The sequence below is a fragment of the Aquarana catesbeiana genome, linkage group LG04 (genome assembly GCF_042186555.1).
Source record: "Aquarana catesbeiana isolate 2022-GZ linkage group LG04, ASM4218655v1, whole genome shotgun sequence".
NCBI classification, from domain to species: Eukaryota; Metazoa; Chordata; class Amphibia; order Anura; family Ranidae; genus Aquarana; species Aquarana catesbeiana.
This window is the reverse complement of record NC_133327.1, coordinates 658,152,062-658,165,336: the sequence shown is the minus strand read 5'-3', so window position 1 is coordinate 658,165,336 and position 13,275 is coordinate 658,152,062. Positions and strand designations below refer to the sequence as shown.

At 44.3% G+C, this 13,275-nt stretch overlaps 1 protein-coding gene across 2 annotated transcripts in view; it reads right to left on the bottom strand.

Annotated features, from left to right (window-relative positions):
• Positions 1-13,275, bottom strand: part of TTC7A (tetratricopeptide repeat domain 7A) — a 577,716-nt gene that overhangs the window by 503,247 nt on the left and 61,194 nt on the right. The window contains exon 2 of one of the 2 annotated variants that reach the window (XM_073628506.1): positions 9,410-9,447. The exons of the other annotated variant lie outside the window; for it this stretch is intronic. The gene's annotated coding sequence lies outside the window, so the exon portion shown is untranslated. The remainder of the gene's footprint in view (positions 1-9,409; positions 9,448-13,275) is intronic. 2 annotated transcript variants of the gene reach the window in all.

Sequence of the window (13,275 nt, the reverse complement as noted above, 5' to 3'; positions counted from 1 at the left end):
GAGTTTATGCCAAAGAGCTGGATTTTGGTCTCATCTGACCACAACACTTTCACCCAGTTCTCCTCTGAATCATTCAGATGTTCATTAGCAAACTTCAGACAGGCCTGTACATGTGCTTTCTGGAGCAGCTGGACCTTGTGGGCGCTGCAGGATTTCAGTCCTTCATGGTGTAGTGTGTTACTAATTGTTTTCTTGGTGACTATGGTCCCAGCTGTATTGAGATCATTGACACAATTCTCCTGTGTAGATCTGGGCTGATTCCTCACCATTATCATGATCACTGAACTCCACGAGGTGAGATTTTGCATGAAGCCCCAGACCGAGGGAGATTGACAGTTATTTTGTGTTTCTTCTACTTGCAAATAATCGCACCAACTGTTGTCACCCTCTCACCAAGATGCTTGACGATGGTCTTGTAGCCCATTTCAGCCTTGTGTAGATCTACAATCTTGTCCCTGACATCCTTGGACAGCTCTTTGGTCTTGGCCATGGCAGGGAGATTGGAATCTGATTGATTGATTGCTTCTGTAAACAGTTGTCTTTTATACAGGTAACAAGCTGAGATTAGGCGCACTCCCGTTAAGAGAGTGCTCCTAATCTCAGCTCTTTACCTGTATAGAAGGCACCTGGGAGTCAGAAATCTTGCTGATTGATAGGGGATCAAATAATTATTTTACTCATTAAAATGCAAATCAATTTATAACTTTTTCATACATTTTCTGGATATTTTTGTTGTTATTCTGTCTCTCACTGTTAAAATAAACCTACCATTAAAACTATAGACTGATCATTTCTTTGTCAGTGGGGACACATACAAAATCAGCAGTGGAGGAAATACTTTTTTTCTCTTTACTGTAAAAGTGTAATATCAGTGAATTGCAAAGCTGTAATCATTTTATTTCTGTAATCAAAAGTTTAAGGCCCCTTTCAGACGGAGCGGATCCATCCAAGCAGATCCACCTGTTCAATGGGGGATCTCTCCGCTGAGCAGGCAGATGGCACTTCTCTGTCCGTTCTGCCATGTAGAGCGGACACAGACACAGCCCGCTCTCCTCTATGGGGCGGTGGGATGGAAATGGACTGCATGTCCATTTCCATCCGATTGTTATCCGATCCGCCAGACGGATGGCAAACGTATCCCCATCCATCAGTTTTTAGCGGGCCGGATCAGATGCCGGCAGGTGTATCCTCTGCCCTGTAGAGAACAATGGGTGGTACGATCGGGTCCACCTGAAAAACAGACAGGCAGGCCCAATCGGTCCGCTGGTGTGAAAGGGGCCTAATAGATACTAATTATTTTTAAAAGGGGTTTCCTCCTTTGTAATAGACTGTATTTACTTTTTAACTTAAGTGTTACTAAACCCAGAACCCTGCATTCACTATATTAGTGTCTGGTTGAAGCTTGCAGAAGGAGTTTTCATTGTCCCTTACTGTCCTATGAGGCTGCAGGACCCCTGACCCTCTGTATGGACAGTGCTGATCACATAACCCTCCCAAAACAAAAAAAAACTCTCTAGCAATACACTCCAAACTGAGCATGTGCAGAATGCCTCCTAGGACTCTGTTCTATCAGCAGATTGATTGGGGACAGTGGAAAAAGGGGGGGATCAGAGAAGACAGGATCAAACAGCCTTTTTACACAATGCAAGGGATGAAACCCTTAGGTTCCACAGTGAGTATAACAAGCATGCTTTACTGCATATACAGACTGGTTTTACTGTTATGGGTTTAGTAACACTTACCCCTTCGTGACCATTCTATAGCCAAATGACGGCTACAGTACGGCCGCACTTTGCTGGGAGGCCGTCATAGGACGTCCTCCCGTGCTCGCGCTTCCTGCGCACCTCCTGCGGCACGCATTGGCAGTGATCTGTGATCGTTGCCACCCTCGGACACAGCTGATCACAGATGGGGGTAAAGAGCCAATCATGGCGGCTCTTTACCATATGATCAGCTGTGTCCAATCACAGCAGATCAAGGATGTGAACAGGATTTGCCAGTTATCAGCAATCCTCCCCTCACGCTGACAGGGCATCAGGAGAGGAGAGCCAAAAACTGGCAAATCCACACAGGGGACATCTGAATTGACAATCAGGGCACTGATCATCCGGGTCCTGATTATCAGTGCAGCCCAAATAGTGCCCATCAGTGCTGACAATCTGTGCCCACCAGTGATACCTGTCAGTGCCGCCAATCAGTGCCTTTCGTTGCCCATCAGTGCCACCTCATCAGTGCCCATCAGTGCAGCCTATCAGTGCCCATCAGTGCCCATCAGTGCCACCTCATCAGTGCCTCCTCATCAGTGCCCATCAGTGCAGCCTCATCAGCGCACATCAGCGAAGGAGAAAAATTACTTATTTACAAAATGTTATAACCGAAACTAAGAAAAACATGTGTTTTTTTCACAATTTTCGGTCTTTTTTTATTTGTTTAGCAAAAAATAAAAATCCCAGTGGTGATTAAATACCACCAAAAGAAAGCTATGTCTCAAAGATGCTAAAAATTTTGTTTGGGTACGGTGTAGCATGACCGCTCAATTGTCATTCAAGGTGAAAGCACTGAAAGCTGAAAATTGGCCTGGACAGGAAAGGGGTGAAGGTGCCCAGTAGGCAAGTGGTTAAAGAAGAATTCCAGGTATGGCATTTTTATACATAGAGTCCACGCACACTGGGCTTAAAAAAATGCTGCTTCTACAGGGGTTTTGTGTGTTTTTTTTCTCCTGATGTAAAAGCAGCTCAATGTTATCCTATGTCTCCATGCACATTAGGGCATTTAGCAACATATTTCAAGAGGCAGAAAAAAAAGACCATCACAAGTACGTTTTTGAGAAGAGTTTTCAGGCAGAAAAATGCTAAGCGCTCATAAATGCACCCAAAGGCGGCGTTTAGGAGCGTTCAGCGTTTTCAAGTGTACATGGATTATGAGCAGAGGGGAATGTTTTGGATAAAAAATGCTTATAAAAGCAAATGCCCATAAACTCTCCTAAACTCTTGTGTAATATAAGCTACTATGAGCATTTCTATGCCACAATTTCTGCCAGAGGTTCTGCCATGTTTTTCTGCTCCCTTATATTGGTCCAGCTTGGAGCAATGTAACTATGCATACTGTATACCAGGCATCACTAAACAGCGGACCAAGGCCCGGATCCAGACCGAGGCACCGCCCCATCTAGACCCATGAACGCACCATTTAGGAGCAACTTCTTGAAGTCTGGCCTCCGCCGCTGCCATTCTCAAGGCAGAGCAGAGAGCGGAAGGCAGGATAGTAATGCAGGGAGGACGTTATGACTCCTTTCACACTGGGGCGTTTTTCAGGCGTTTTTCAGGCGCTTTAGCGTTAAAAAAAGCGCCTGTAAAGTGCCTGAAAGAAGCCTCATCTGCAATCCCAATGTGAAAGCCCGAGTGCTTTCACACTGGGGCGCTGCGCTGGCAGGGCGTCAAAAAAAGTCCTGCAAGCAGCTTCCTTGCAGCGCTTTCGTGTTTTTGCCACTGGGCTGGGTGCGCCGATGGCCCGGGCCCTTTCACACTGCCAGCGCCCGAAAAACGCCTGAAAAACCCCCCAGTGTGAAAGGGGTTTGAAGCAGCGCTTTACCAGCGTTTTTCGGGCGCTGGCAGTGTGAAAGGGCTCGGGCTTTCACATTGGGATTGCAGATGAGGCTTCTTTCAGGCGCTTTACAGGCGCTTTTTTTAACGCTAAAGCGCCTGAAAATCGCCCCAGTGTGAAAGGGGTCTAACTCCTACATTACACAGATTGGAGAGCAGGAGGCACAGCCACACTGAATGGAGGGCGGGAGCTGCATGAGTTAACTTTCCAGAATAACTAACAGGTGGCTCTGTACCTTGTGATCACTGTGAACCAATTGCAGCCAAGACAAGTGTAAACACTATAATGTTTACAAACATTCAGCCCATTCACAAAATAAGACATTTCTCTACCTCTGCTGTGAATAGGTTGAATGCTTGTAAACACAACAGAAGGGAGGATCAGCAGATTGAAGGTGATGGTGGGGTGGGGGGGGTCTTCCAATACCTCTGACCACCACTGATGATGGGATCTTTTTATTTTACAGTGGAATGGGGGGGGGGGGGTTTAAATGGCCATGGACCACCAATGATTATGGGATTATTTTTTTGGGGGGGAGGGGGCCACTGACCACTAGAGGTTCTTATTTTTTTTTTAGTGTGTCTGTGTGTGTGTGTGGGGGGGGGGGGGAGTTAAAGTGCCACTGATCATCAATAATTGTAGGATATTTTTTTTTTTTTTTTAACCTCTTGCCGACCATCTGCCGTCAGTATATGGCGGCAGGTTGGCACGGCTGCGCAAATTACCGTAGATGTACGTCGGACGCTTTAAGAGTGTGGCTGGCGGCCGCCATGTGTGCTGGCAACCCGCGATCGCTCCTCGGAGAGCCAGGAACAGCGATCTCTCTCCTCATCCAGTCAGTCCACTTCCCCCCACAGTTAGAAACACCTCCCTAGGGAACACTTAACCCCTTGATCGCCCCCTAGTGTTAACACCTTAAAAAGATACCTGTTCAGACAGGGGAGTAGTGAGGGATCGTCTGTTCCTAGTGATCAGGAACAGCGATTTCTCTCTACTCCCTGTCAGTCCCCTCCCCCCACAGTTAGAAACACCTCCTAGGGAACACATTTAACCCCTTGATCGCCCCCCTAGCGTTAACCCCTTCCCTGCCAGTGACATTTATACAGTAATCAGTGGCTATTTTTAGCTCTGATCGCTGTATAAATGTCACTGGTCCCAAAAAAGTGTCAAAAGTGTCCAATCTGTTCACAATCTGCTGATCACCGCCATTACTAGTAAATAAAAAAAAAAATTTATAATAAAAATGCCATAAAAATATCCCCTATTTTGTAGATGCTAAAACTTTTGCGAAACCAACCAATATACGCTTATTGCGATTTTTATTTACCGAAAATATGTAGTAGAAGAATATATATTGGCCTAAACTGTTGAAGAAATTTTTTTTGGATATTTATTATAGCAAAAGGTACAAAATGTTGTTGTTTTTTTTTGAAAGCTCTATGTGACTCCAAAAATTATATAAAATGCATTTAGTACAGTGTTGCATGATGGAGTAATTGTCAGTCAAACTATTACACCACTGTAACCTGAAAAATGGCCTGATAAGGAAGGGGTATATACCAGCTGGTACTCAAGTAATTAAAGGGGTTGTAAACCCTCATGTTTTTTCACCTTAATGCACCCTATGCATTAAGGTGAAAAAACTTCTGTCACTGAACGCCCCCCCCCCCCCCCCCCCCCCCCCCGTTTTACTCACCTGAGTCCTGTATTCACCGGTCGGAGACACGCTCTTCCCCTCTGCCTGTTGTCTCAGCTCTTGATTGGATAGATTGATAGCAGCGCAGCCATTAGCTCCCGCTGCTGCCAATCAAATCCAAAGACCTGGGCGCCAGGGGGCAGGGCCGAGTCCTACATTCGCTGTCTATGGACGCCGAATGCTGGACTCGGGAGCGCGCCCGCAAGGTAACCCCCCCATGAGAGAGCGCTTCTCCTAGGGGGTTATCTGATGTGGGGAGGAGCTACCAGCGCCGCCAGGGGACCCCAGAAGTCGAGGATCGGGGCCACTCTGTGCAAAATGAACTGCACAGTGGAGGTAAGTATGACATGTTTGTTATTTAAAAAATTAAAAAACAAAGCCTTACAATCACTTTAAGTGTACAATAATCTAAATAAATAAATAAATAAAATACCACCTATAAAAATCTTTCAGATAGCAAAAATCTTGCAGTATAAAAGCACACTATGTTAGATTTAGTAAATAGGCTCCAGAGAAAGTTATAAATGGATTTAATATACACAGTAAAGGACACAAAATCTTCTGGAATCAGATCAACAAAAACAAGAGATGGGGAGGGAAAAAATTCCCAGTTTTTCACTTGGAGGGATTACTTGAGATAAAAAAAAACAATATGGAACTATTTAGTGAATTCTCTCATCTCAGTAACAAGTGCCTTTTAACCCCCTCAGGGCAAAAATATATTTTGCCTTTCAAAACTTAACCAGTTTAATAACCAACAATTGAAAAAAAAAATTTTGTAAACTCCCTGTATGTGAGAATATTTTGGTTTTGCACAGAGCAGCCCCCATCCTCCTCTTATGGGGTCCCCTGCCCACGCTCCTGGCTTCTCCTGCCTTCCGAGTACCCCCCCCCCTGCAAACCGCTTGCTAGGGGTGGTATTTGTGCAGGCTCAATCCCGAGCTGCACTGTGTGTGTCTATTGACACACACAGCCTGGCTTGGCTCCGCTCCCTCCTCACTGGACTTGAATGACAGCAGCAGGAGCCAATCAATGAGCTGCTATCATTGAGTCCAGAGAGTGGGAGAGAGGAAGCAGCGCCGCTGCTCTCAGACACAGCAATGGATTTGGCTCAAGTAAGTATTTCAAAGGGGGAGAAGGGGGGTTCACAAAACAGTTTTTTTTTTTTTTTTTTTTACCTTAAAGTGGTTGGAAAGACTGAATTTATTTTACCTTTATGCCTGAAGGTAAAAAACCTTCAGTGTGCAGCAGCCCCCCCCCCCCCAAGCTCCCTAATACTCACCTGAGCACCCTCTCAATCCAGCGATGTGCACGGGAGCCTCGGCTGTCCCAGGTCTCTCTCTCTCCTCATTGGCTGAGACACAGCAGCATGAGACATTGGCACCCACTGCTGTCAATGACAGCCAGTGAGCCAATGAGGAGATAGTGGGGGGTGGAGCTGAGCTGCAGCTCTATGTGTCTTATGGGCGTATAGAGCGAGGCACGCACCAGTACACCCCTAGCAAGTAGCTTGCTATGGGGGCACCGGTCAAGGGAAAGAAGCCAGGAATGCCAGCGGCTCTGCTCGGCTGCCCCCATAGTAAGCTGCTTGCTGTGGGGGTCATTCGGCAGGGGGGGGGAGCCAGGAGCACCAAAGAGGGACCCAAGAAGAAGAGGATCGGGGCTGATCTGTGCAAAACTACTGCACAGAGGAGGTAAGTATAAAATTTTTGTTATTTAAAAAAAAAAAAAAAAAAAAATCTTTAGAATCATCACAATACGTATGTATGCATTGCAGTTTGCACCCATGCAATCAGATTCATGTCCAAACTGTCAGTTCGCAGTGCGATATGTGAGCTGAAATGGGGGTGTTATTAACAATGTATTGACACTCCCTGCAGTTTGCATACGGCAGTGTGAACTGCCTTGCGAGTCAGGTGCGATGTGGGAACCCGCAGTGGATTTTCAGGGCTCCCTCATCACACGAGTGTGAACCGAGCCTTAAAGTGGAGTTCCACACAAAAGTGGAACTTCCGCTCATCTGTCTCCTCTCCCCCTCCGGTGCCACAATTGCCACCTTTCGGGGGGAAAGGGGTGGGGAGACAGGTATCCTGTTCCCCACTTCCGGGAGTTCGGGCCGCCGCCCATAACATCACCGCAGGGCTCCCACCCTCCTCTCCCTGTCGCCGGGCCAGTAGGAGAGAGGAGCGGGGCCTCACGCATGCGCAGTAGGGTTCACGGCGTGAAGCTGTAAGGCTACACTACTGGGTACTTTTACCCGCAATTGCGGCGGCAGCACCCGACATCACTGGACTCCAGGACAGGTAAGTGTCCTATTGTTAAAAGCCAGCAGCTGCAGTATGGTGTAGCTGCTGGCTTTTAATTCTTTTTTTTCTTTTTTTTGGGCGGACCACCACTTTAAGCAGTACAAGCCTGTCAAATAAACTTTAAAATATGATTCATTGATTCTATACGCACACTTAAACACTTCATGCATTTATGCATTTTTTTTTTGCAGCAGCAGCAGCAAATAAATAAAAGTATGTATAAAAATGGTGCAGCTCTCTCCCAATAACCTAGTATCAATTAAACAAAATAAAAAATACAAAACAAGTAAATAAAATACAAAAATAAAATGAAAAAAAATAAATAAATAAAAGTGTCGTACGACAAATTTATTCGTTTGTTGCATGACAGTGGTACACCATCCATCTGTACATATCTACCTCCTCGCTGTCCGCCCCTCCTCACTACAGTATTTACACCACTGTGGTCACAGCGTACATTTTAGAACAATTTTTAACTTGCTGCATTTGCTTAATTATTTTGCAAAACATTATCAGAGATTATTATAAACTGCTGCATATCACTTTTAAACTGATTCCGCCCGGCTGGCACAACAACACATAAAACTCTGAAAAGGTGCCAATATTTACACCAAATAAAAATGACGTATTTCCCTTTGTTTATCCCTGATAAATGTTTTATTGTTGAAAAAAACCCCTCTGGGTGATCTGTGTACGTTGCAGAGATTTTATCAAAATGTGTTACAGATTCCTACCTGTTTCTGCTCTGATTTAGGCCTCATGCACACTGGGGCTCTTCTAAATGCTTTTTTCCTAGCAGGAGAAAAGCAACTTCAAAAATGTGCCTAAGCCGCATTTTTTTGCAAACGCATTTAGACGCGTCAAGCACTTGGGTGTTCATTCAATTAATTGACCAGAATATATATTCATTCTGGACACTGAAATAAATAAACACTCAAGTGCTACCCGGAGAGCAAGTAGTTGTACTGCAAGTTTGAAAATGACTTGCTAAGCTATTGCTAGACTTGCCAGGCTTCACAAGTTTGTTGCACAATTGCAGCAAGTCCGCATTGCATGACTCCAGATCAACTTTCTTTGCAAACATTCTCCAAGTCTACTGCAAGTTCTGGTTCAGTTATGTTGTGCAATAGTCATCCTACCACAGGGGGCACTGTGACTGAATTTTCATGCTGTAGACTTGCAGAGCTCTTGCTGTAGACTCACCAATGCAACTTTGCTCTTTCTAGAGATTTCCCGTCACTTGTGTTCCCAGATAGCAAGGATAACTTGTCACAAATTTGTGGCAGTGTTGAATTGCAAGTCTGTTAACTTTCTGCACATTTTCACTGGCGAGTTCTACACTTGCAGAGCACTTGAAGCACAAGTTTTAGTTGCCACTTTTCCAATTTGTAGCAAATTTGCGTGGCAAATCTCTAGCAAGAGTTGCGGTAGTGAGTCTACAGCAAGAGCTGTGCAAGTCTACAGCATGAAAATTCAGCCACAGTGCCCCCTGTGGTGGGATGACTATTGCACAACATAACTGAACCAGAACTTGCAACAGACTTGCAGAATGTTTGCAAAGAAAGTTGATCTGGAGTCATGCAATGCGGACTTGCTGCAATTGTGCAACAAACTTGTGAAGCCTGGCAAGTCTAGCAATAGCTTAGCAAGTCATTTTAAAACTTGCAGCACAATTGCTTGCTATCTGGGTTGTGTACTGACCTATTACTATTACCATTACTATCATAACCCATAGCATGCAAAATACTACCTAGAACTTTGATAAGACATGCATTAACATGCAGTTGTTGTCCTCATTACATACCATGGGATGAGGCCAGCTGCGGTCTCTAGGTGTGCATGCTGCAGAGAGTAGAGAGCAGTAGACAAGGAGGAAGATTACAGCGATATCCAGTAGAGAATCACATTCCATCCAATCAGAACACTCAGAACAGGATAGTTGTAGAGCAGAAGGTAAGGAAAAAGCTAAGTTGTGCAAAACTTGTGGCGCTTCATGCTGAGAATAGAGGTTACACAACATGGGAGCATTGACAGTTCAAATAAAGCAAACCTTTCACCTATAATACAAATTCAACCCCTATCCATTAGCTCTCCTGCTCTCCCCATGCAAAAATGCAAATAAAAACTTTAAGAGAAGAATTTTAGCAACAAAAATAAAAAAAAATCTTGCCTTATATTCTGTTTTTTTGCCATAAGTTTCTGATAATGTTTAGTTTTGGGTGCTTTCACACTCCTCCATTAAAAAAAAAAAAAACGTATTACCAAACGCTTATGCATCTTTGATGCATTTTCGGTATGTTTTCTGGGTGCCTGATTCCCAGCATGCACCCGTGCAACATGGACATAGGACTGAAAAAAACCACACCAAAAAACACAACCGAGGTGTGTTTTTTATGCCTTTTTGACGTGTTTCTATCAACGGGGAGCTACTGTACGTTTTTGGTGCAGTTTTGAAAAGCGCATCAGAGATGCAGCATGCAGGACATTTCAAAATGCACCACACCCGCACGGAATTGGTGTGAAGAGTCCCAATAGGATTTAAAGGGAAATATTTTTAATGTGTTTTTCTTGCCTTTTTTAACAAGGTAAAAACGCAGCAAAATTGTAGTGTGAAAGCAACGTTAGGGCTTGTTTACACTTCAAAACATGGCATTGGACACGCTTATTTATAGCACTCTGAGTGTCAATTAAAGCCTCTGTTACTAAATAAAATGGTAAATTTACAGTTCACATTCTGCATTTGCTTTGCTTTGGTTCGCTTCAAAAATTATACCCCATGTCAATTTATTGGTGCTTCAAAACATCTCCAAACCTCCACAGAAGTCTATGACAACGCGCACTAGTTACACCTGCAGCTTTTGAGAGGCTTTTATTCAGCTTTAGCTTAGTTGGAGGTATGAGATATCCCAGGATGCACTGGGAAACCAACAAGTGAACTGGAAAGACGTCATCAGCAGTCACTTCTGGATCATGTGTATATATTCTATATACTATATACACATACACACAGTGGGGATAGAAAGTATTCAGACCCCCTTAAATTTTCCACTCTTTGTTATATTGCAGCCATTTGCTAAAAATCATTTAAGTTAATTTTTTTCCTCATTAATGTACACACAGCACCCCATATTGACAGAAAAACACAGAATTGTTGACATGTTTGCAGATTTATTAAAAAAGAAAAACTGAAATATCACATCTATCTAGATAGATAGATAGATAGATAGATAGATAGATAGATAGATAGATAGATAGATAGATAGATAGATAGATAGATAGATCTATATATATATATACAGTCAGGTCCATAAATATTGGGACATCGACACAATTCTAATCTTTTTGGCTCTATAAACCACCACAATGGATTTGAAATGAAACCAACAAGATGTGCTTTAACTGCAGACTATCAGCTTTAATTTGAGGGTATTTACATCCAAATCAGGTGAACGGTGTAGGAATTACAACAGTTTGTATATGTGCCTCCCACTTTTTAAGGGACCAAAAGTAATGGGACAATTGGCTGCTCAGCTGTTTCATGGCCAGGTGTGTGCTATTCCTTCATTATCCCATTTACAAGGAGCAGATAAAAGGTCCAGAGTTAATTTCAAGTGTGCTATTTGCATTTGGAATCTGTTGCTGTCAACTCTCAATATGAGATCCAAAGAGCTGTCACTATCAGTGAAGCAAGCCATAATTAGGCTGAAAAAACAAAACAAACCCATCAGAGAGATAGCAAAAACATTAGGTGTGGCCAAATCAACTGTTTGGAACATTCTTAAAAAGAAAGAACGCACCGGTGAGCTCAGCAACACCAAAAGACATTGGCTTTTGGTTCCCGCTGCTGTCAATCAAAGTCAGCTAGACAGTCGGGGGGGAGAGGGGGGCGGGGCCGGGTCAGGGCTCGGTGTCTGAATGGACACAGGGAGCTGTGACTCAACTCAGGTGCCCCCATAGCAAGCTGCTTGCTGCGGGGGCACTGAACAGGAGGGAGGGGCCAGGATCACAGAAGAGGGACCCGAGAAGAGGAGGATCGGGGCTGCTCTGTGCAAATCCACTGCAGGTAAATATAACATAAATGTTATTTTTATAGGAAAAAAAACAAGACTTTACAATCACTTTAAAGTGACACCATTGCTTTAAAGCGGAGTTCCACCCAAAAGTGGAACTTCAGCTTTAAGGACTTCTTGCCCCCTTACATGCCACATTTGGGGGGGGGGGTGACTAGTTTTGAGTGGGACTTCCTGTCCCACTTCCTACTTCTGACTACGGGCCGCCTAGGCGACTCCTCCTCTCCCCCTAGACGGCCTCTCCCTCTCGGCAATCTTCTGGGACACGTGACAGGTCCCAGAAGATTGCCTGTCCACTCGAATTGCGCAGCGTGACTCGCGCATGCACAATGTGCGCCCGGCCGTAAAGCTGTCACAGCTGGGTGCCCACAGTTTCAATGGAGGCGCCGCGGAGAGGAGGAGGAGAGGAGCGAAGGCTCCCTGTGGCCGCACCGCTGGACCATGGGACAGGTACGTTTCTGTTTATTAAAAAATCAGGAGCTACACTTTTTGTAGCTGCTGACTTTTTATAAACAAAAAAAAGCCTGGAACTCCGCTTTAAGTCTGCACTTCATCAAAATTTTTGTCTTAAGCCGGCCCTAGGTGGGTCGAATTCCGAAATAATTTTCTTTAGGAAATTGTAACTAAGAATCGGCAGAATGTTTTGAGCTGCAGCTTTATATTTGTTGTCCAGAGTTAATTTCAAGTGTGCTATTTGCATTTGGAATCTGTTGCTGTCAACTCTCAATATGAGATCCAAAGAGCTGTCACTATCAGTGAAGCAAGCCATAATTAGGCTGAAAAAACAAAACAAACCCATCAGAGAGATAGCAAAAACATTAGGTGTGGCCAAATCAACTGTTTGGAACATCCTTAAAAAGAAAGAACGCACCGGTGAGCTCAGCAACACCAAAAGACCCGGAAGACCACTGAAAACAACTGTGGTGGATGACCGAAGAATTCTTTGAATTCTTTCCCTGGTGAAGAAAACACCCTTCACAACAGTTGGCCAGATCAAGAACACTCTCCAGGAGGTAGGTGTATGTGTGTCAAAGTCAACAATCAAGAGAAGACTTCACCAGAGTGAATACAGAGGGTTCACCACAAGATGTAAACCATCGGTGAGCTTCAAAAACAGGAAGGCCAGATTAGAGTTTTTTACAAACAACATCTAAAAAAGCCTTCACGGTTCTGGAACAACATCCTATGGACAGATGAGACCAAGGTCAACTTGTACCAGAGTGATGGGAAGAGAAGAGTATGGAGAAGGAAAGGAACTGCTCATGATCCAAAGCATACCACCTCATCAGTGAAGCATGGTGGTGGTAGTGTCATGGTGTGGGCATGTATGGCTGCCAATGGAACTGGTTCTCTTGTATTTATTGATGATGTGACTGCTAACAAAAGCAGCAGGATGAATTCTGAAGTGTTTCAGGGAATATTATCTGCTCATATTCAGCAAAATGCTTCAGAACTCATTGGACGGCACTTCACAGTGCAGATGGACAATGACCCGAAGCATACTGTGAAAGCAACCAAAGAGCTTTTTAAGGGAAAGAAGTGGAATGTTATGCAATGGCCAAGTCAATCACCTGACCTGAATCCGATTGAGCATGCATTT